Source organism: Citrus sinensis, chromosome 5, assembly GCF_022201045.2.
Source record: "Citrus sinensis cultivar Valencia sweet orange chromosome 5, DVS_A1.0, whole genome shotgun sequence".
In the NCBI taxonomy this organism is placed as follows: Eukaryota; Viridiplantae; Streptophyta; class Magnoliopsida; order Sapindales; family Rutaceae; genus Citrus; species Citrus sinensis.
Window position 1 is genome coordinate 1,675,107 of NC_068560.1, and position 21,614 is coordinate 1,696,720.

The following is a 21,614-nucleotide window of genomic DNA, read 5'->3' on the forward strand; positions in this document are numbered from 1 at the left end:
ACATCTCCCAAAAGACCAAAAATTAGATTACACAAACTTGCACGCAGGCATATCATATATTAATCTTAATTTTTTAATTTGTTGCTGAAAATTAATTAATTTATTCCACTATTTCGGTTTTTTAATTTTATGGTGTGTATCACATTAGCCACTTCTGAATTAAGTTGCATATATGTTAATTCAAAGAAATGGATCTTTTGTATCAATCAAACTTACTTTAGTAATATTCTTCATCATTATGGTTATTGTCATCGAAATCAAATGGTTGTTATTCCCATTGCAACCATATATTGTTATAAATTGCATTGTTTCCTGTGACAAATATAATAAAATCTTGATAAATTAATAGCTCTGGTACCAATGAAAAATTTGTTCAAATTTAATGAATATTAATTAATCAATAAGTTAATAAATTATTAATTTATGAAAATATTTATTATTTTGGAAAAATATGATTACGTTTATGGTATTGATTTACCTTGAGTTAGAATCTATTATGTTTTATTTGAATACTATTTTTCTTTTAAGAAGATTTTTAATAGTTAACTGCCTTAAAAGAATTAGACTATTGTATGGTTTTTATTTTTCCACGTTAAAGATGATAGTTATGCTATACAAACTGTTTTGAACAAAGTATTAGATGATATTGACATTAAATAATTTTTTGTCGCAAAATGACAATACCAACTAGAATTTCGTTTCACATGCATTACAAAAGTCAAAAATGAGATCCAAGTTGAAATTAATTTAAAAAGAAATAAACGATGTTGAGAATATATTTCACACAAATCATATAGACATATCACATGGATTTTTTTTATACTAGATAATTATTAATCTATGTAATAATATATTTCCTTCAAAATATACTATTTGATTTCAAAATTATTTTAAAAATTTTAATATGACTATAATAGTCATGATTCAATCGGTTTGATTTTTTTTTTTTCCTTTTTGTTTAAGAAAAAAGATGGGCAGAATAGTTAAATGATGAAGACACAAGTTAAGCAGATCCAATAAACAGGGGAAAGTGAATTACTGTCCTCAACCACATTCTCTAATAATCTCAATTTTCTACGTACATTTTTGTGAATTCATGTCCCATGCAACAGTCTTTTGGGTTTTGTTGCATCAATTCTTTGGTGATTTATCTTTTTTTATTATTTTATGAAACAAGAGTCCTGGTAGCAATACATTTGGAATAAAACGATTTAATTTATTTTTCGTTGTTATTAACAAAAATGATATATTATTAATTAATCAACTCATCGAGATATTGGTTTCATTTGTAACAACTAGCTAATTGCTTAGTACATTGTTGTACTTCTCATTATCAAATCAAGAAGAACTTGTAAATAAGAACATAGACGTGGTATGCAACTTGTAAGATGTACACTTTTTGGCATTGTTTAAAAGTATATTTAACAAATTTGCACAAAGAGACTCCATGATTCAAATTTCTTTGACTTAAATTTCAATTTTTGTTGAAGATATATCTATTCCATATAAAGATTTCAATTTTCTGTACAATCATGAGCTGCGTATATATATATACACACATAAAACTGTTCTGCGAATATATAGAAGCAATTTCAACCTTCCAACTTTTTTTTTTTTGAATTTTAATGAATATCAATTTTATATGTTGGACAACTATGAAAAATAAAATTAGCAAAATGATATTATTAACAAATAGGGAGAGCAAAAGGTAATTATATCTTGGTGTGCTAAATATTTTTATGGGTGTACGGAAAAAAATAAAGATAATAGAAGCAATGTTATCGAGGAGTATTTTGGTATTTATGAAAGTGTTCAAAGTGAAAAGTGATTTCCTAAAATCTATTAACTAATGCACATAATAAAAGGGCATTTTGAGAAAATTTTAGATTACAAATAGTCCTATGCTTTAATATTCTTCAATCAATGTGTTTATTTCAAAATAAAAAATCCATCTATTTATTACTTTCTAACTAGTAATATTAATGTGTTAATAATTGTGAAGAACCAATGTAATTTGTATGATGTAGAAAGCTCTTTAAACACAATAATAGGCGAGAGATGAAGCCTCTATTTCAACTGGGTATGTGTCATTTCCTTTCTGCAGTGGTTTTTTATTTTGTGAACAAATATTTTTTTGCTTAGAGATATAGATGTTTATGTTAGTTGTTTGCTATCTTAAAAAGGAAGAAAACCTGCTCAAAAGGTATTAAGGAAAGAAAAAAAGGAGTCAATTTGAAGGAGATATTTATAGTGGGAGTTCTATTCTTTGGGGTTTAATTGATGGGAAGAAGAAATAGCTTATACGTTTACAGAATTAGATAACACAAATGTGACTCATTTGTTAAAGGTATATATTTAACAAGCTGATAACATAATTAACATAATGCGATTATTACATTAAATGAAATAAAAGACAGTACCCACCACCGATAGTTTAGCAAGCTTCCGTCCTCGTGTTTTAGGAACTGGACATCGGACATCCGTGAATTAACCAAAAGATCATGAAAGAATCTCACAAAACAAAATGGAAACTATACTTTTTTTTTTGTAATTGTACAGGTAACGGGACTAATTTTCAGATAGTTTTCAAATTACACTTATTTACAAAAAGCAATACAAAATGATTTCCTTTCCTTTTGAAACATTTTGTGGAATCAAGTAACAGTGAAATAAATAGAAAAATGATAATTCTCTGATAGTATTTTTTCCTTTTCTAAAAGGGATGGTGGGGTTTGGTTGTTTGCAAAATTATTGCTGTGGTTGTCTATTTGTTTTTGTTTTCACTTTGTTAATTAATTAGCAAACTAATCATGCAATCATTTGTAAAAGGATCACTAGCATCAGCTTAAGAATGCAGTTTACTCTTTTTTTTTTTAGATTTTTATTCCTAGGATTTGGTTTCACTCTATTTCGATTATTGACATTGTTGAAGAGGGCAGTAAAAGGCTGCTGAATGCCATCAAATGCTTGCATCTTATCTCACAAATTGGGCAAATATCGGTTGGTTTCTCTATAGGCGGCCATCAAGAATTGAGAGTAACAACACCCACCATTTATCGAAAATTAATTTTATGAATATTTTTTACTTGAAATCTTTGAAAAGATAAACTATCCAAATTAGATTAGAGATATACATATATTCCGTACCAATTAAAAATGTGAATATGATTTCATAAGAAAGAACAAGAATTGAACATGTCCCAAAAGACCGAAAATTAGATTACACAAACTTGCACGCAGGCATATCATATATTAATCTTAATTTTTTAATTTGTTACTGAAAATTAATTAATTAATTCCACTATTTCGGTTTTTTAATTTTATGGTGTGTATCACATTAGCCACTTCTGAATTAAGTTGCATATATTCTAATTCAAAGAAATAGATCTTTTGTATCAATCAAACTTACTTTAGTAATATTCTTCATCATTATGGTTAATGGCTTAGCAAATGTAGGAGGAGGGGTCAGCCAAAATAAAGCACTTTCTTTTGCATTAACCTTTATTAAATGGTTGTTATTCCCATTGCAACCATATATTGTTATAAATTGCATTGTTTCCTACAACAAATATAATAAAATCTCGATAAATTAATAGCTCTAGGACCAATGAAAAATTTGTTCAAATTTAACGAATATTAATTAATCGATAAGTTAATAAATTATTAATTTATGAAAATATTTATTATTTTGGAAAAACATGATTACGTTTATGGTATTGATTTACCTTGAGTTAGAATCTATTATGTTTTATTTGAATACTATTTTTCTTTTAAGAAGATTTTTAATAGTTAACTGCTTTAAAATAAGAAGACTATTGTATGGTTTTTATTTTTCCACGTTAAAGATGATAGTTATGCTATACAAACTGTTTTGAACAAAGTATTAGATGATATTGATATTGAATAATTTTTTGTCATAAAATGACAATACCAACTAGAATTTCGTTTCACATGCATTACAAAAGTCAAAAATGAGATCCAAGTTGAAATTAATTTAAAAAGAAATAAACGATGTTGAGAATATATTTCACACAAGCCATATAGACATATCACATGGATTTTTTTATACTAGATAATTATTAATCTATGTAATAATATATTTCCTTCAAAATATACTATTTGATTTCAAAATTATATTTTAAAAATTTAATATCACTATAATAGTCATGATTCAATCGGTTTGATTTTTTTTCCCTTTTTGTTTAAGAAAAAAGATGGGAGAATAGTTAAATGATGAAGACACAAGTTAAGCAGATCCAATAAACAGGGGAAAGTGAATTACTGTCATCAACCACATTCTCTAATAATCTCAATTTTCTACGTCCATTTTTGTTAATTCATGTCACATGCAACAGTCTTTTGGGTTTTGTTGCATCAATTCTTTGGTGATTTATCTTTTTTTATTATTTTATGACGCAAGAGTCCTGGTAGCAATACATTTGGAATAAAACGATTTAATTTATTTTTCGTTGTTATTAACAAAAATGATATATTATTAATTAATCAACTCATCGAGATATTGTTTTCATTTGTAACAACTAGCTAATTACTTAGTAAATTGCTGTACTTCTCATTATCAATTGAAGAAGAACTTGTAAATAAGAACATAGACGTGGTATGTTGTGATGTGATAAATTTAATTCAAATCTAAATTAAGAGATGATTCATATATATAGGTACATACTGAACAAAGATATTTAAACATAAGCATTCAATTTTATGATATACCTAACAATAATTGGTTTATTGTCCATATCAAAGGGAGTGAATAGAAATAATGTAGAAAGTCAAAAAGATGAACCAGCGCACATGATGATTTATAAAATAATAAATTAAATTTATATCATTTTTTATAAGTGTGAGATTATTTACACTTAAAATTTATTTTGAACATTCTTATTTTTTACTGCAACAAAACCCTCATTAAGACCAATTCAATATAAATAAATAGAATAATAATACTTTTGACACCAACCTAGCGCTTACACGCCCATGTAAAATTATTAAACCTTAAATTTAGAACGTTCTTCCTCAGCATTAAAACTCGTGCATTGTTTAAAAGTTTGTTTAACAAATTTGCACAAAGAGACTCCATGATTCAAATTTCTTTGACTTAAATTTCAATTTTTGTTGAAGATATATCTATTCCATATAAAGATTTCAATTTTTTGCACAATCATGAGCTGCGTGTATATATATACACATATAACTGTTCTGCGAATATATAGAAGCAATTTCAACCATCCAATTTTTTTTTTTTTGAATTTTAATGAATATCAATTTTATATGTTGGACAACTATGAAAAATAAAATTAGCAAAATGATATTATTAACAAATAGGGAGAGCAAAAGGTAATTATATCTTGGTGTGCTAAATATTTTTATGGGTGTACGGAAAAAATAAAGATAATAGAAGCAATGTTATCGAGGAGTATTTTGGTATTTATGAAAGTGTTCAAAGTGAAAAGTGATTTCCTAAAATCTATTAACTAATGCACATAATAAAAGGGCATTTTGAGAAAATTTTAGATTACAAATAGTCCCATCCTTTAATATTCTTCAATCAATGTGTTTATTTCAAAATAAAAAATCCATCTATTTATTACTTTCTAACTAGTAATATTAATGTGTTAATAATTGTGAAGAACCAGTGTAATTTGTATGATGTAGAAAGCCCTTTAGACACAATAACCCGAATTGCTAACAGTAGCGGTTGGACTTGCTTGGGAACAGCCTCAATTCAGTTACTTTTTTTTTATCGTGATATTTAAACATAAGCATCCGGATCCGTGCGGATCCCCACCTTCCAAATCCGGATCTGCATTTTTTAATATCCGGATTTAGATTTTTTCTGGATCCGGAAGAGGATATTTACTTGCCATCCCTAGCACCCAGCAACATCCATCCATTAGGAGTGAAACCCCATTGATTTCATAAATAAAAAATAAATAACTCGCAAAGACAATTTTTGACAATCACAAGAACAACAACAATTCACTCCAATAAACAACATAACAAATACATGGTCTACATTGAAAGTCTTTTTATGATTTTAATTGAAAGAGAAAGTACAAAGGACGTATTATACATAATTGAATGTTATCGTTGATAATTAGGCAAAATAATACTAATCTAGCTAACTAATCCAATCATCATAATAATCTGATTTTCATTATTTATTTGATATGTCCAATCATATGCTAATTTAATAAAGAACACTAAATGCTTGAGTCTTTATATGTTTCAACAACTTTGGCTAAGTTTGAAAAGAACAAATTAATTATGAATATTAATACATAACCCTGCAAGCTACAGATTGCATACATATGCAGTTGCAACAAATACATATGTAATAAAAAGATCAATAGTTTTTCAGCAGCTGAGAAAGCAAGCCATTACTCGCATACTACACCCACCCAAACACAATTAATATGTTATCAAACAAATAGACACAATAGAAATAAATTTAATGTGAAAACTGAAAAGAAAAACAGCCCCATCACCATCAATAATTTTGACGAACTGGACATGGGTGGACCAAACATCATTGAATGAATGAAAAACAAAAAAAAATTAAAATCAGTATCCACCAGAAAGAATCAATATTTACGTGCTGCCTCCAATTTGGTACATGCATAGATATGTACATCTATCTAACTTTAAAAAAATTGTAGTAGAAATTAGAGCTCACTTGTTTAGATATGGCTCATATACAATACACGTGTCAAGATTTAATTGGAGTTTACATATATACACGTGTCTAATTCTAATTGATAGATAAACTAATCATAAATACTCAGATGTTTCTAAATGATTGAATAATGATATTGTAGTAACTTGATTGCTTTGTTCTCTGATTAGAAATAAATCACTGTCCAAGAACCTTTGTCAAGATCTGTTCAAGTTGCAATTAAATCAACACCAATATGAGGCTTCAATGCTGATTCACACCTTAGCTCTAGGTTAATGGAGATTGAAAGCAGAGGACTAAATTGAACTAGAAGCAAAACACACTCACACAAAGAACAAGATTTAACGTGGTTCGATTATGCATAAATGCACAATCTACATCCACGGGAGAAGCCACAGAAAAAAGCTTTTTTGATGATTCAAAATGAATTTTACAGAGCTAATACAGAGGAGATTACAAGGAACAAGAAGACTCTTTCTCTCTTTCTAAGATCTCTCCGGAAAGCTCTCAAAATCCTATGCAAATTTTTTTCAACAACCAGCCTCTTCATACCCCTGATATTAAAACCCAATTGCACAGCTTTTGGACACGTGTATAATGGCTTCATAACGAATTTGATTCCCTTCTCACATGCGGTCTCACGTGCTTCACTTAAACTTGCTCAAAACGACTGAAACTGAAAGCAGCGTCGTTTTTCCTTAAGTTTAGTGAAGAAGATAGCATGTGTGCTGCACGTGACTCGTAGGTGGATTCACTTACTCAAAGCACAGCCGTTTTAGGGCTTCAAGTTTTGGATTCATTGCACTCTAGTCCACAGATATTATTGGTACTTATAAATTTCAAAGAGGTGATAACAGATGGCCTATTTTAAACACTAAGAAGGGTCCCTAGCATAGCCTGAACAACTTTACTTATGGTTTCTCATCAAGTAATGTTATAAAAAAGAAATACATAAGTTTACATGAATGACAGTGAATGAAGTTATATTAATTTACATTAAGTAGAAACTTTCCTGAATAGGAATAGAAATACTCTATTAACATATCGAATACTACCTTAATAACAATTTAGTTGACAAAAAAAAAAAAAAGCCTTGAAGGCTTGAAATAATTAACCCTAATTATATAATTGTCTTACATAACCCATTTTTTCCTTTCTTTATTTAATAAGACATCGCCACACTCCTGATTTTATAATATAAAGCATAAAATATAATAGACAAGTTGGTAGAATGACCTGCATACTTTTTTTATCATTGAGCATGCAATTCTCTGAAAAAAAACTCATTGTGTTTGTGTCTATTGTAAATTTATGACATTTACTAATCTTTTGGGTTTTGTTGTATCTATTCTTTGGTACGTGTTCATCCTGTTTTCGTTCTTTTCTGATGCAAGATTCTTGGTTACATTAGGAATCAGAGTGAAATTCCAATTTTAAAATTTGGAGAAATAAAATGTAATATGATTTTTTTCATGAATAAAACGATTTAATTTACTTTTTTCTTCTAGCAAAAATTATTACTTTATTAAACCCATCAGCTATTGGCTTCATTTGTAAGCCGGTCGGTCAGTTTTTTAGTTTCAATTGTTATCTTTTAAAAGATATTAGAAAAATCTTATTTTGAGTGTATTTTATCACTTCACTAAAATTTTATTAACCCATCAAGTTATTGGCTTCAGCTTTTCGTTCTGTTTTCTTGTATATGTTGCAATTTTCAAGTATCACTCAAAATTTTAGACCGTCAACACCTGCAGGAAAATTGCATATATTCTATCATTCAACCTCAACAAATAAATTCTTTTCACTGGAATCCAACAATCGTTAAGTGTTAACCTTGTAGTTCTCAAAAGCAGAAATTGTTGTATTAATTTTTTCAAAGTGTCTCAGTTAAAAGAAAACTAAAGATAGAAGAGAGTGAAATTTCAACTGAGATCTTGCCACATAAGACGATCGATTTAATCCTTTCTGTATCTTTCTTCTATCAGCGGACAATCCTTGATATACAGTTGCAAGAGCGAGGTAGGCACGCTCTTGTCCAAAAAGTATTTTAGCTTCGGACGAATATAAAGCCAAAGATACACCAACGACGTGAGATTTTGACCAACTGAAGACAGGCATTCCAAGTTTTGGAAATCATAAATCCACAAACGGGTTCCTAACTCCTGTGGCGAAATGACACCAAGTAATGAAGTCCTCCGATTGACAGTCGTTGTAGAGATGAGAATTTGCTCAATCCCCCTTCCCCCCACCCCATCGATGGCTTCCAAATCTTCATATCATGAATATAAAGTGATTGAATGTTGCTGGGAAACATACCATCATCTGCCTCAACTGGGAAGCAATACCCTATACGCTTGCCAGGCCTGCTCTGTTTAATTCTTGAAGACTGTGCTTGTCCTTGCGTGAGGCCTCTAGTTTATCACACCACGTTATTCGGAGCTTAGTCAGTTCCGCAGAAGGCAACCCTCCGTCAGGAAAGGGTCATTTCAATAAAAGCACAGTACAATTGCTTAACTAATTTTTTGAAAACAGAGATATGAGAGATTGACAATTTACAATTGCTTAACTGCTCAAGAAGAGAGCAAGCTTGAAATATGAAATATGAAAAAGAGAACACAAATGACAAATCTTAAGGAATTGGCAGGATTCACGTCCGACCAACTCCACGTTGCTAAAGCAAAGGATTAATTTTTGAGAAATTGTAAAGAAACTAATGCAAGTGAAATGAGAGCCTGTTCATTTGATTATTGGCTAAGTGTCATGGCATGAGTATTTTGCGCAGCTAACCCGTGCGACACTCAGACAACTTTGCCGAATGTTGCTAAGTAAGCCTAGAGCTTTTCGAACTAGAGAAGAGAGCAATGGAGCCGAATAAGAAAACTTGTATTGCACAAAGGAGAGATTACAATGCTTGAGTGCTCAATGCTTGTTGTTGTGTTTGTTGAATGCAAATGCCTAATGCCATCCCATATTTATAGGGGAGGCTTGCCAAGCTCTAGAGATTCTAAAGAATTCTACCACTTCCTAGCTATTTACATGTGCTGGAATTGTAAGGAGAATTCTAGAGTATTTACAAGCTCAATGTGCTAGAGTTGCCTAGAACTTTCCAGAATTGGGTCAAGCTAGCAATCTTGGCCTTGTGTTGGGCTCTTGGTGAGCAAATTGGGCTAGCGAATTGGGCGGTTCGCAACATAAGGGTGATTTCAGTAACGTTTTCAAAGAAGATATAGGACAAAGATCAAAACGAAAAATAAGAAATTTCCACACATGCATGCATGTGTCTGACCAACAGAACATGGCTTGTGGCAAGGATCAATCAAAGAAATATAAACTTACAATTTTATAAAGTAAGCATCAAAATGTTTGGCAAGTTTTAGATTTGTAGAATATTGGGAAAACAGACAAATCATCAATGAAGACATTGCAAGTTAGCAGATCAATTAAACAGAGGAAATAACTGATCAATTCTTTGTTCAATGGCCACAACAATAGATTAAATATACCTACAAGACTACATTAATCCTAATGGCATGGTAGCATCTCCATGCAACATTACATTAAAATTTCGTCATCAATCAATTGCGATGATATGATATTAAAAACATTGACTTCATAATTTTATGCAATTTCATATAAAAGATATAATTGATTTTGAGTTAGTTTAACATATAAAGAAAGAGGAATAAAGGAATATTATCAATGTGGCATGTGATGAGTAATGATAGACAACAAATATTAATCATGCAATAATGAAATATGTATTTACAGAAAAATATTTGGCAATAAAATGATGCTATAAAAGTTTAATATTAGTTGCAAGAAAATAAATTGGCAAATAAGATTAACATATACATATGCAATGCTTCGAGTTTATTTTATCACTTCCCTAACCATTTTGTAACTACATATTGATTAGAAGTTCAATTAATTTTGACCAAAGACTCCAGAGCAAGTTGAAAAGAAAAAAAAAATTAGAAATGAAATAAGGCAAAATCAATTACAGAAACAACAATAAAAGTATATTTTATAAAAGGCACAGATACATAATATAAATTTAGTTTTGAATTACGTAATTATTAATTTATATAGTAAGCGAGTCTTATAGAAAAATAAGAATTTTTTAAAAGAGATTTGCTGAAGGAAAAAGTTTAGTTTGGTTTAGCTTGTGAAGGCTCAAGTAATTGAAAGCAATACAATTAAAGCAATACAAGTAATTGAAAGCAATACATACAAACTCTTTAGTTACTCACATAAACACTTTCAGAATCAATAAAAGCAAGCTCTGATGTTTTCACTCATGAGAGACTTCACCACGTTATCTCTGTTTTCTCTGTGATTTTGTCTTTGATTCATCTCTTTCTTTCTTCTTAATTCTGTTTCTTGGAAGTTTAAGTCTGGTTTGTCGAATATTGAGTTGATTCAGATTCGGTTCTGTGCTTGTGCATATTGTGTTGGAAGTCCATCTCAGAGAGAATTCTAAACTCAAGAGAAAAAGAGAAGATTGGAAGTCCACTCCTACACTCAAGAACTACTACGAATCACCATGGATTCAGGTACGCTTCCGCTTTCGTATTTCTCAGTAATTTAATCTGGATGTTATGAGGACTTAAGGTTTTACACTTCTGGCTTTCCAGCTTGCTGAGCGACGTGCACATAAAGAGGTTATCCTTCTCTTTTTTACTCTGTTTTCATATCACAGAATCCATTTTTGAATATATGTATTTAGGTACACACACGCATGAATATGCATGTTTTTATGAGTATATTTAAGTATATCCAATGTTGAATAACTCTTCCATTTGAACATGACAGTAATCAGAGAGTTGATATTTATGTTACAAAAATTGGAAGCAACATAAGCAATTCAGAATCATGCAAGGACTTGGATTTTTTCATTAATTCCCTGGGCATATGTTTATCCGACCTCTGATTTTTCTTAATATTTCTCACTTGTTCATTTCATGGCACTTCTAGCCGCTACATTGGCATTTTCTGCCATTTGCTTTTGTTCATTGAAGTAAGTTAGCTTATGAAATTGCTTTTTGATAAATGTTCTTCAGAGGGATTGTGAAAAGGCCAAATCAACTGAGATGATCGGGTTTTCTAGATCACCCATCTCTGTCCTCAACGGTGCTGAACCGTCAATTACTGAGACACCAAACTCTGACCTGATTCATATGGATGTAGACCAAAGCTTCTTGCCTGCACCATCTCTGGTCAAAGCTGCTATCTTTGAAATTTTTGCAGGACAAAACATGTCTGAGTCAGAAATTGACGTCACCCCTAGCGTAAGACATATATATCAAGAGCAATTTTGGTTTCTCAGTCGATACAGATACAGAATTCACATATGCAGGTTGCTCTCAATCTCTGTTTAATAGGCTAGTCCTCTGCTGTATCCTAGAAGGTGGACCATTATGCTTCCCAGCTGGCTCGAATGGGAACTATGTTTCTGCTGCAAAATTTTTGAAAGCGAACATTGTGAATATCCCTACTGAATATGAAGTGGGCTTTAAGGTGACAGAGAAGACACTTGTGACAATACTCGAGACTGTAAAGAAGCCGTGGGTAAACATTTCTGGTCCAACCGTCAATCCAACTGGCTTGCTTTACAGCAACAAAGAGATGTGTTTGTGCAAAATATGGGGCAAGAGTTGTGATTGATACTTCATTATCGGGATTGCAATTCAACTACGAGGGTTGGGGTGGCTGGAATCTGGAAGGCTGTTTATCGAAGCTGTATCGTCTGTCTCTCTGTCTCTCTGCTCGGAGGGCTGTCTCCGAAGATGCTTACTTACTGGAGCCCTCACATTTGGATTTCTGGTTCCAAACCAACGTCATTTAGTTGATGCATTTAGTAGCTTTCCGAGATTAAGAATATATTTTATGCTATTAAGAATACATTTTATGCTATTAAGAATACATTTTTGATAAATTAACCTCAACTCTAAATTTTAATTTAGAGAATGTCGAGAAGAGATTTGATTTTTCATATAAAAAAAATTAGAAATGAAATTAGTCAAAATAAATTACAAGAACAACAATAAGAATATATGTTGTAAAAGCCATAAATACATATAATATAAATTTAGTTTAAGATTAAGTAATTATTAATTTGTATAGTAAGAGGGTCTTGTAGGACAATAAGAAGTTTTTAAAAGAGATTTGCTAAGGAACAAGTTTAGTTTGTGAATGCCAAAGTAATTGAAAGCAATGCAATTGGAGGAAATATAAAGCAATCATCATAATATTTGACAATCTTGAGATTTTAAAAAAGTCGGGAAAATAGACAAATAATGAAAATAAAGTAAATAAACAAAGTAAAACAGGGCAAATATTTACCATTATACGTACATTTTTTATTTTTTATTTTTCCAAAAACGAATGTTGCCATTACTAATCTAGAATGTCAGCTATTGTATAGAAGCACACTCTAGGATATTTGCTGAATTTACTATAAATAGAGTTGAATTTAAATAGAGTTTACTATAAATAGAGTTTCCTCTCACTCTAGGATATTTGCTGTGGTCCTGCGATTTGTATTCTTTTATGTGAGATTGATTTTTTTTCTTTAAATAAAATTTTGGGAGATGGGAAATCTCATCTAATAAATACAAATTTTGAATTTTATTATTATTTAACCTAGATAATTAGGTAACTAAAGTGCATGCATAACTAGTGAGACCGTGCCTAGCTAAATATATGATTCTAATTTCGACTTTGATTTCAATTTTCGCTGAACATATATCTATTCCAAATAAAGAGTTAATGCACTTTTCACTTCTCTGCCAAGGAGGTCCTAGGGAAACTAACAACAGCAGAAAAACAAATAAAAAATCTGATACAGGCGTAGAATATACACAAATAAGTATATCTTGAGTTGCGTATATACACAAGTAATGTTCTGCGGATCTGTAGAAGCAATCTCAACCATCCAATGTTTTTTAAATTTTAATGAACATAGATTTTAAATGTTGGACAGTTTCGAAAAATAAACTTAGCAAAATGATATTATTAACAAATAAGGAGCACAAAGGTAATTAATCTTGGTGTGAAAATATTTTCATGGGACCAACAAAGTGTTGGCTCCACTGGCAATGGAGTCCCCTTAAGTGGCTTGATTGGGTTTGCTCCCCAGTTCGAGTCGCAGGGAAGTCGTCTTTGTTGGGAGAACCTGTGCCTCTCGGTTCGAGCAGGGACTTCTAGTCTGGGTTGTGGTACGGGCTTAAAGGTGTCTCCCACAGTTGGGGCCCTCCCCAGGATACCTCGTGGTCAAAACCAAAAAAAAAAAAATATTTTCATGGGTGTACTAAGAAAAAAAACAAAGATAATAGAAGGAAAGTTATTGAGAAGTATTTTGGTATTTACAAAAGTGTCATCGCCTTTTTTTTGGCTCATGAAGTTGACTGTTGTTTGTTGCTGCTGCATAATTGGCTTTGGGCTGCCATAGAGTGGTTGTGCTGGTGTTGGTAGGTTGGATTGGTTGCAACTTGTAAGATGTACACTTTTTGGCAGTGTGTCCTTGAATCCTGCAGAGTTGGCAAAAGCCAAGGTAGGGACGTTGCTGTCGATTCAAATTGTTGTTTTGAGATTGTCCTGGATTCTGATTGGTGTTGGTTGAACTTTGATTGGCATAGTTGTTACTATTGCGCCAGTTGTTATTGGTGCGAGTTGAAACATGAGCAGTGATGGGGAAGGCAGTTTGTGGTCTCGTGATGTTGAGCGTGGCTTCAAAGTTGAGGAGTTTCTCATGGAGTTCTTCAAAGTAGATTGGAGTATCTCTTGCTTGAACAACTCTGACTAACTTTTTGTAGTCATCACCAAGTGTCTCTAGGATCTCATCGATGAGGTCATCATTATCAAATGGTGACCCAAGTAGAGCTAACTCATCAGCTCGTGCCTTTACATTTTGCAGAAATTCAGTGATTGATTCAGGTCCTTCAGTCATTTGTTTGATTTGATTTTTGACTTGCTTGATTCGACCACGTGAGGGTTTGGCATATGTGTTGGCAAGTGTGGTCCAAGCTTCTTGTGATGTTTTGGTATTAGCAATAAACGGGATTATAGAGGGAGAGATTGATCCAATGATTGCATTTAAAATCAATTGGTCTTGTCGGATCCAGAGAGTATATGCAAGATTTGGGGATGTGCTGTTGTTGGCTATTACAGTTGTAGAAGGGCATGGTTTAGAGCCATCTATATATCCGAGGAGATCATAGCCAACGAAAAGTGTTTGGAACTGTAACTTCCAAGATAGGTAATTGGTGGTAGTTAATTTGAGAGGAGTTTGAGCTGCGACATTGATGGTGATGAGTGTGTTGTTGGAATCATTGGTGTTTCAGATAGTAGTGTTTGAATGATTGCTTGCCATTGCAAGAATTCAGTAGAAAGAGGGAGAAGAGAAAAGAAAAATGGAGAGCTTTAATGCCCTGATACCACAACAGAGTAAAGGATTTTGAGTGAATACTTTTGCATTGATTGTAAGACTTTATATACAGCAATATACATAACAACCTTGCCTATTTTAAGAGATTAGATAACAGAAAAATATATTTTACATTTGAATGAATTTGAGTGATAAACTAGATAGTTCCCATATATTAGGAGGAGAATCTGCAGACATATCTAATTTACTCATTCAAACTCAAAATCCTTTACTCTGTTATAATCTGGGTCTTTTAATTATCATCTAACTAATGCATGTGCACTAGTTTCATTTATGTCTATCACTGAAGAGTAATGTTGCTTGGTTAAATAGTGTCATATTACATCACAGAATTAAACTCACTCGATTTTCATTGCCACATGTAGCTCAAAAGTGCATGAACATTGACCATTCATCTAACTTATACTAATTAATCAATACGAATATCAGTTCTTAGTACCCGGCAACATCCGTCCATTAGAGTGAAACTCCCAATGATTTCATCTACACAAAATAAATATCGTATGTACTTTGAATATGAAGTTTCAGCACCTGAGAAAGCTAGCCATTACTTACATATTGCAGCCATCCACCCCAACAAGAAATCCATTAATCTACGGTTAATTTGACACAAGGTATGATTTTGCAATGGCCAATTGTATATAGTCGTATGGTATTTCCATATTATAAATGCTCCTAATGAAAATGAAGCAAGTACATAATACTACTACTATGACAAAATTTTCATGATTGCCAACTGTCAATACCAGCTACCTCTTATACGTGCCTTATTGAGCATGGAAACACCTTATATTATAATTTCCGTTCACCATAGAATAAGTTCAGGGCCATTAATTCAACAATTACCAAACCAATATCCCAACAATGGTTTGATTATTAATCTCAGCAATAAAAGTTCCGCAATATAAATTTCATTCTCTTATGCTGAGTTGCTTATTGAGATGATGAATACTCAAGGGTTCTTCCTCGAGAAATTTCAGCAGACACCTGATTCATTCTATCAAATATTAGCATCACTAATCACTAAATGATATAAGATAGTTCTGTTTTGAAAAATCAATATAAATCAATTAACTTAGATTTTCTTAGTCTTGGAGCACAATGCGTGATGATTTGATGAGAAATATTAATATGCATGCATCCCCCTGCGTTCGTTAGAGCTGCTTGACACTTTCTTCTTTCTTTCTTTTGGGTACTGTTTTATATTTTTAATCAATCAGATTGAGCTGCATGTTTGCTTTTAGTCCAAACTGAAATCAGACATTAAGTATTTTTGCTAGAATGAATGCAACCAAGATTCTATGGGATATGTATGAAGATGATGTAATAAAGTGCTTTTGATAAATTTCCCTGGTCGGTTTACTTCACTAACCTCAACAAGCAAATTCTCCCAATGACCCTCAAACTCTTGTGCACAATTAAAATAATTTCAATTTTATATATACAAAAATAAGAAACTCTCAAATATACTATTTGATAATCACAAAAATAACAATTCACTCCAGTAAATCATATTACATTCTATATTGCAATTCTTTTTAAATTTAATTTAATATTTTATATTAAATAAAATAAAATAAATAATATTATTATATTTAACTAAATAATAATTTGCATTAATCATAAGTTAAAATTACTTAAAAATAATATTATTATATTAATAGAGAATTAATAAAAATTACTATATGCTATCTTTATTTAATAATATAATATTATTATATTTATTTTAAAAATAATGGTACCATATTTATTTAATATTAATAATTAATAATAATAAATAGTTTATTCTAAGAAAATATTAATTTTGCACTAAATAATATTATATAAATAAATAATAAATTTAATATAATTATATTAAATAAAATAAAATAATGTTTCATTTTATATTTACCCTTCTTTTTATTAAATTTACTATAATTATATTTAACAAATATTTAAATAATATTATTATATTTAACTAAATAATAATTGGGTTTGACTCTAAGTTTAATTTACTTAAAAATAATATTATTATATTAATAGAGAATTAATAATATTACTATATACCATCTTTATTTGAAAATATAATATTATTATATTTATTTAAAAATAATAGTATTATATTTATTTAATATTAATAATTAATACTAATAAATAATTTATTCTAAGAAAATATTAATTTCATACTATGTTAATAGTAAAAATATTTCATTTATATTGCCCTTATCAACAATTTTTAATTTATATAATTAAAATTAAAATTAATAAAAAATTGTGATGTTCATAATTAAGAATATTAATAGTTATTATAAATTTACAAATATAATAAAATAAATGTTTATTCATTAAAATATATTTTTTATTAACTTTGTAATTAAAAACTATAATTCTTTAAAATAAAGATAAAATTGTAATTTGAAACTATTTACTCCCAATCCAAGACAAAATAAACACATAAATTGAATTCTGATCTTCATTTCATGCTTCCATTCCAGTGCAAATAAACAATCTACTCTCAATCCCACTCCACACTCCCACTCCTGAGGATTCCCACTCTAATCTAAAAAGTAAACGCAACCTAAGTGTAAACAGTTCCACTTTAGATATATATAATGATGATGAAATTTTGTTTTCTCTGAACAATCATTGTAGTGTTTTATAATGAGTAATTGGCTCAATATTAATACAAAACTATTTTAACATGTGACATATTCTATCGTAGTGCGCTTCAATACAGACTTTTAACTCAAATAGAAAAGTTTCCATTTTCTGCAGAGCATTCTGCAAAATGTTTCTTCAAATCTTTCTTCAAGAATTAATTTTACGAATCTTTTTTACTTGAAATCTTAGAAAAGAAAAATTAACCAGATTAGATTAGAGATATACATAAATTTGGTACCAGTTTAAAACGCGAGTATGATTAATTTAATAAGAGAGAACAAGAATTGAGAGTGTCCCAAAGAGAGAAAATTAGATTATAAAAATTTGCATGCATGCAGGCATATCATATGTTAATATTAATTTTTTGTTGCTGAAAATTAATTAATTAATTCCACTCCTTCCTTTTTTTTTAATTTTGTGTCGTGCACCACATGTCAAAGGCTGGTGGCCACAAAGCCAATTCAAGTTGGCTTTGACAAGCCGGCCAAAGAAAATGGTGATGCCGGCCAAAGAAAATGGTGCCATCCAAATGGAGAAAAAGAAGAAGTTGGCAACAACATTTGAAATATATACATATATATATTAATTTAATAGCCATTTTTTGGCTATAAAAGGAAGAGCTCCCTAATTCATTTTATTCCAATCTTGAGAGGCAATTTTTTGTAGAGAGAGTTGAGAGTTGAGAGAAGTAATTCTTGCAAGAGAAAATAATTTTGTGTGCTTAGTGATTTGAGAGTTTGGGTGTATTGGGGTTTTGGGTAGTGAGCTAAAATACTACAATACTTGTAACTCCTTTTCACTAGTATAATATTTCTTTCTGTCTTCGCCCGTGGACGTAGGCTAAAAGCCGAACCACGTAATTTCTGGTATTCTCTTTTGTGTTTGTTCTTTATTTTTCTATCAATTTTACTTTAGCTGCGTGTCTGCTTCACCCACCAATTTCCTAACAGTGGTATCAGAGCTATTGGTTGTATTTTTTGGAGTCAGGAACTGTTCACGTAAGGGGTACTATTCACGTATACGTCACTATACACGTATACGATACTATTCACGTATACGGTATTGTTCACGTATACGGTATTGTTCACGTATACGGTTTTGTTCACGTATACGGTACTATTCACGTGAAACGGTGGGAGCGATCCAAGAATTTTGCGGTGCAAAGCAGGGAATAGTGGTGTGAGTAAAACAATTGTGTGGTTTTGTACATGTCTAGGAAAGTTCTGTCACAAAGGCGATAAGAGCTTAAGGAGTCTGGGTTTTAAGTGGGACCATTGTGACCCCTCCAGTCTTTCCTGGGAACTTTCCTGGTGTGCATTCTCACACATACTCATAACTATTCAAGGTGGTATACCAGCTTGTGTGCAGTATTTATCAACAAAATGGCGGCAAAGTATGAAATTGAGAAATTTAACGGAAATAATTTTTCGTTGTGGAAAATGAAGATGAAAGCTGTATTGAGGAAAAATAATTGCTTGGCAGCAATTGGAGAAAGGCCCATGGAGATAACTGATGACAAGTGGAACGAGATAGATGGCAACGCCATTTCTGATCTACACTTGGCACTTGCAGACGGAGTATTATCCAGTGTGGCAGAGAAAAACACAGCGAAGGAAATATGGGATACTCTCACAAAATTGTACGAGGCCAAGTCACTACACAACAAAATTTTCTTGAAGAGAAAACTCTATACTCTTCGAATGGTGGAATCTACAATGGTGACCGACCACATCAACACATTGAAGACTCTATTTTCACAACTCACAACATTGGGTCATAATATAGAGGAAAATGAACGTGCAGAGCTTCTACTTCAAAGTCTACCAGATTCGTATGATCAACTCATCATCAACCTGACGAACAACAATCCAGTGGAGAGTCTAGTTTTCGACGATGTTGCAGCCTCCGTATTAAATGAGGAAAGCAGGCGGAAAAATAAGGAAAATAGACAAGCAAGTTCGCAGCAAGCGGAGGCGCTATCGGTGACGAGAGGGAGATCAACGGAACGTGGCCCCAGTGGGAGTCAAAATCATGGTAGATCAAAATCTAGAAGTAAGAAGAATGTTAAATGCTACAACTGTGGCAAGAAAGGACACGTCAAAAATGAGTGTTGGAGTAATCAGAAGAGAAGAGAGGGTAAAGAACCTGAGTCATCAAATGCTCAGGGGTGTGTAGCAAGTACCTCGGATGATGGCGAAATACTCTACAGTGAGGCAACAATTGTTTCAGAAGGCAGAAAACGACTTTCTGATGTTTGGCTTATAGACTCAGGAGCTACCTGGCACATGACCTCTAGGAGAGAATGGTTCCACACATATGAACCTATCTCAGGAGGATCTGTATATATGGGTAACGATCATGCCTTGGAGATCGCTGGTATTGGTACTATCAAAATAAAAATGTTTGATGGTACAATTCGCACAATTGGAGAGGTACGACATGTCAACGGCCTGAAGAAAAATCTATTGTCTTTAGGACAAATGGATAGTCATGGGTACAAAACTCATGTGGAAAATGGAATTATGAAGATCGTTAAAGGCGCGCTTGTATTGATGAAGGCAGAAAAGATCAGTGCTAATTTATTCATGCTTAAAGGAGAAACACTACTGGAGGCTGATGCGTGTGTCGCATCAAATGAAGAAGAGTCAACGATGATGTGGCATCTCAAGCTTGGTCACATGTCAGAACAAGGTTTGAAGATTCTCTCTGAGCGAAAATTGCTTCCGGGGCTCAAATCGGTAAGTTTACCATTTTGCGAGCATTGTGTTATAAGTAAACAGCATAGATTAAAATTCAGTAGATCTATTGCTAGAAGTAAATGCATTCTAGACTTGATTCATTCTGATGTCTGGGAATCACCGGATATATCCATGGGAGGTGCAAAGTACATGGTGACTTTCATTGATGATTATTCCAGAAGATGTTGGGTGTATCCAATTAAGAAAAAGTCAGATGTATTTCCAGTGTTTAAAGAATACAAAGCGCGGGTGGAACTTGAATCTGGTAAAAAGATCAAGTGCTTGAGGACAGATAATGGTGGAGAATATACAGACGGCGAGTTTCTTGCTTTCTGTAAGCAAGAAGGTATTCAGAGACAGTTCACGGTGGCATACACTCCTCAACAAAATGGAGTGGCAGAACGGATGAACAGAACTCTTACAGAAAGAATAAGAGCTATGTTGAGGACTGCTGGTCTACCCAATTCATTCTGGGCAGAAGCAGCCAAAACTGCTTGTTATATAGTAAATCGGTCGCCATCTACAGCTATTGGGTTGAAGACAGCGATGGAGATGTGGACTGGAAAGCCAGCTGATTATTCCTACCTACATGCATTTGGATGTCCTGTGTACGTGATGTACAATGCCCAAGAAAGAACAAAGCTGGATGCAAAATCTAGAAGATGTATCTTCTTGGGGTATGCTGATGGAGTAAAGGGGTATCGTCTGTGGGACCCCACTGCCCACAAGATCGTCATCAGCAGAGATGTTATTTTTGTAGAAGATCAACTGCAAAGAAAAGATGAAGATGATGGCACTGTAAAAGAAAAGTCAGAGACTGTGCCGGTATATGTCGAAAATAATCCAGAAGATTCAGATTCTTCTGAAGTAGCATCAGAGCACGAGGAACAAGAACCAGTTGAGTCCGAGGCTCCAGAAGTTCGTCGGTCAACTCGTGAGAGACGACCGCCAACGTGGCACTCGGAGTATGTCACAGAGATCAACGTTGCATACTGTCTTTTAACAGAGGATGGAGAGCCTTCAACTTTCCATGAAGCTTTAAACAGCTCAGATGTTGCTTTGTGGATGACAGCAATGCAAGAAGAAATTGAAGCTCTAC

The 21,614-nt window shown here is 32.1% G+C and overlaps 1 long non-coding RNA gene and 1 pseudogene across 1 annotated transcript; one reads left to right on the plus strand and one right to left on the minus strand.

Annotated features, from left to right (window-relative positions):
* Positions 1 to 8,531: 8,531 nt before the first annotated feature.
* Positions 8,532 to 10,183, minus strand: LOC127902578 (uncharacterized). The gene is made up of 2 exons (XR_008054994.1): positions 9,883 to 10,183; positions 8,532 to 9,442 (listed from the first exon to the last, which is right to left on the minus strand). It is a non-coding gene; the product is annotated as an uncharacterized LOC127902578 (long non-coding RNA).
* Positions 10,184 to 10,988: 805 nt separating this feature from the next.
* LOC127902798 (methionine S-methyltransferase-like) lies at positions 10,989 to 12,622 on the plus strand (annotated as a pseudogene).
* Positions 12,623 to 21,614: the final 8,992 nt, after the last annotated feature.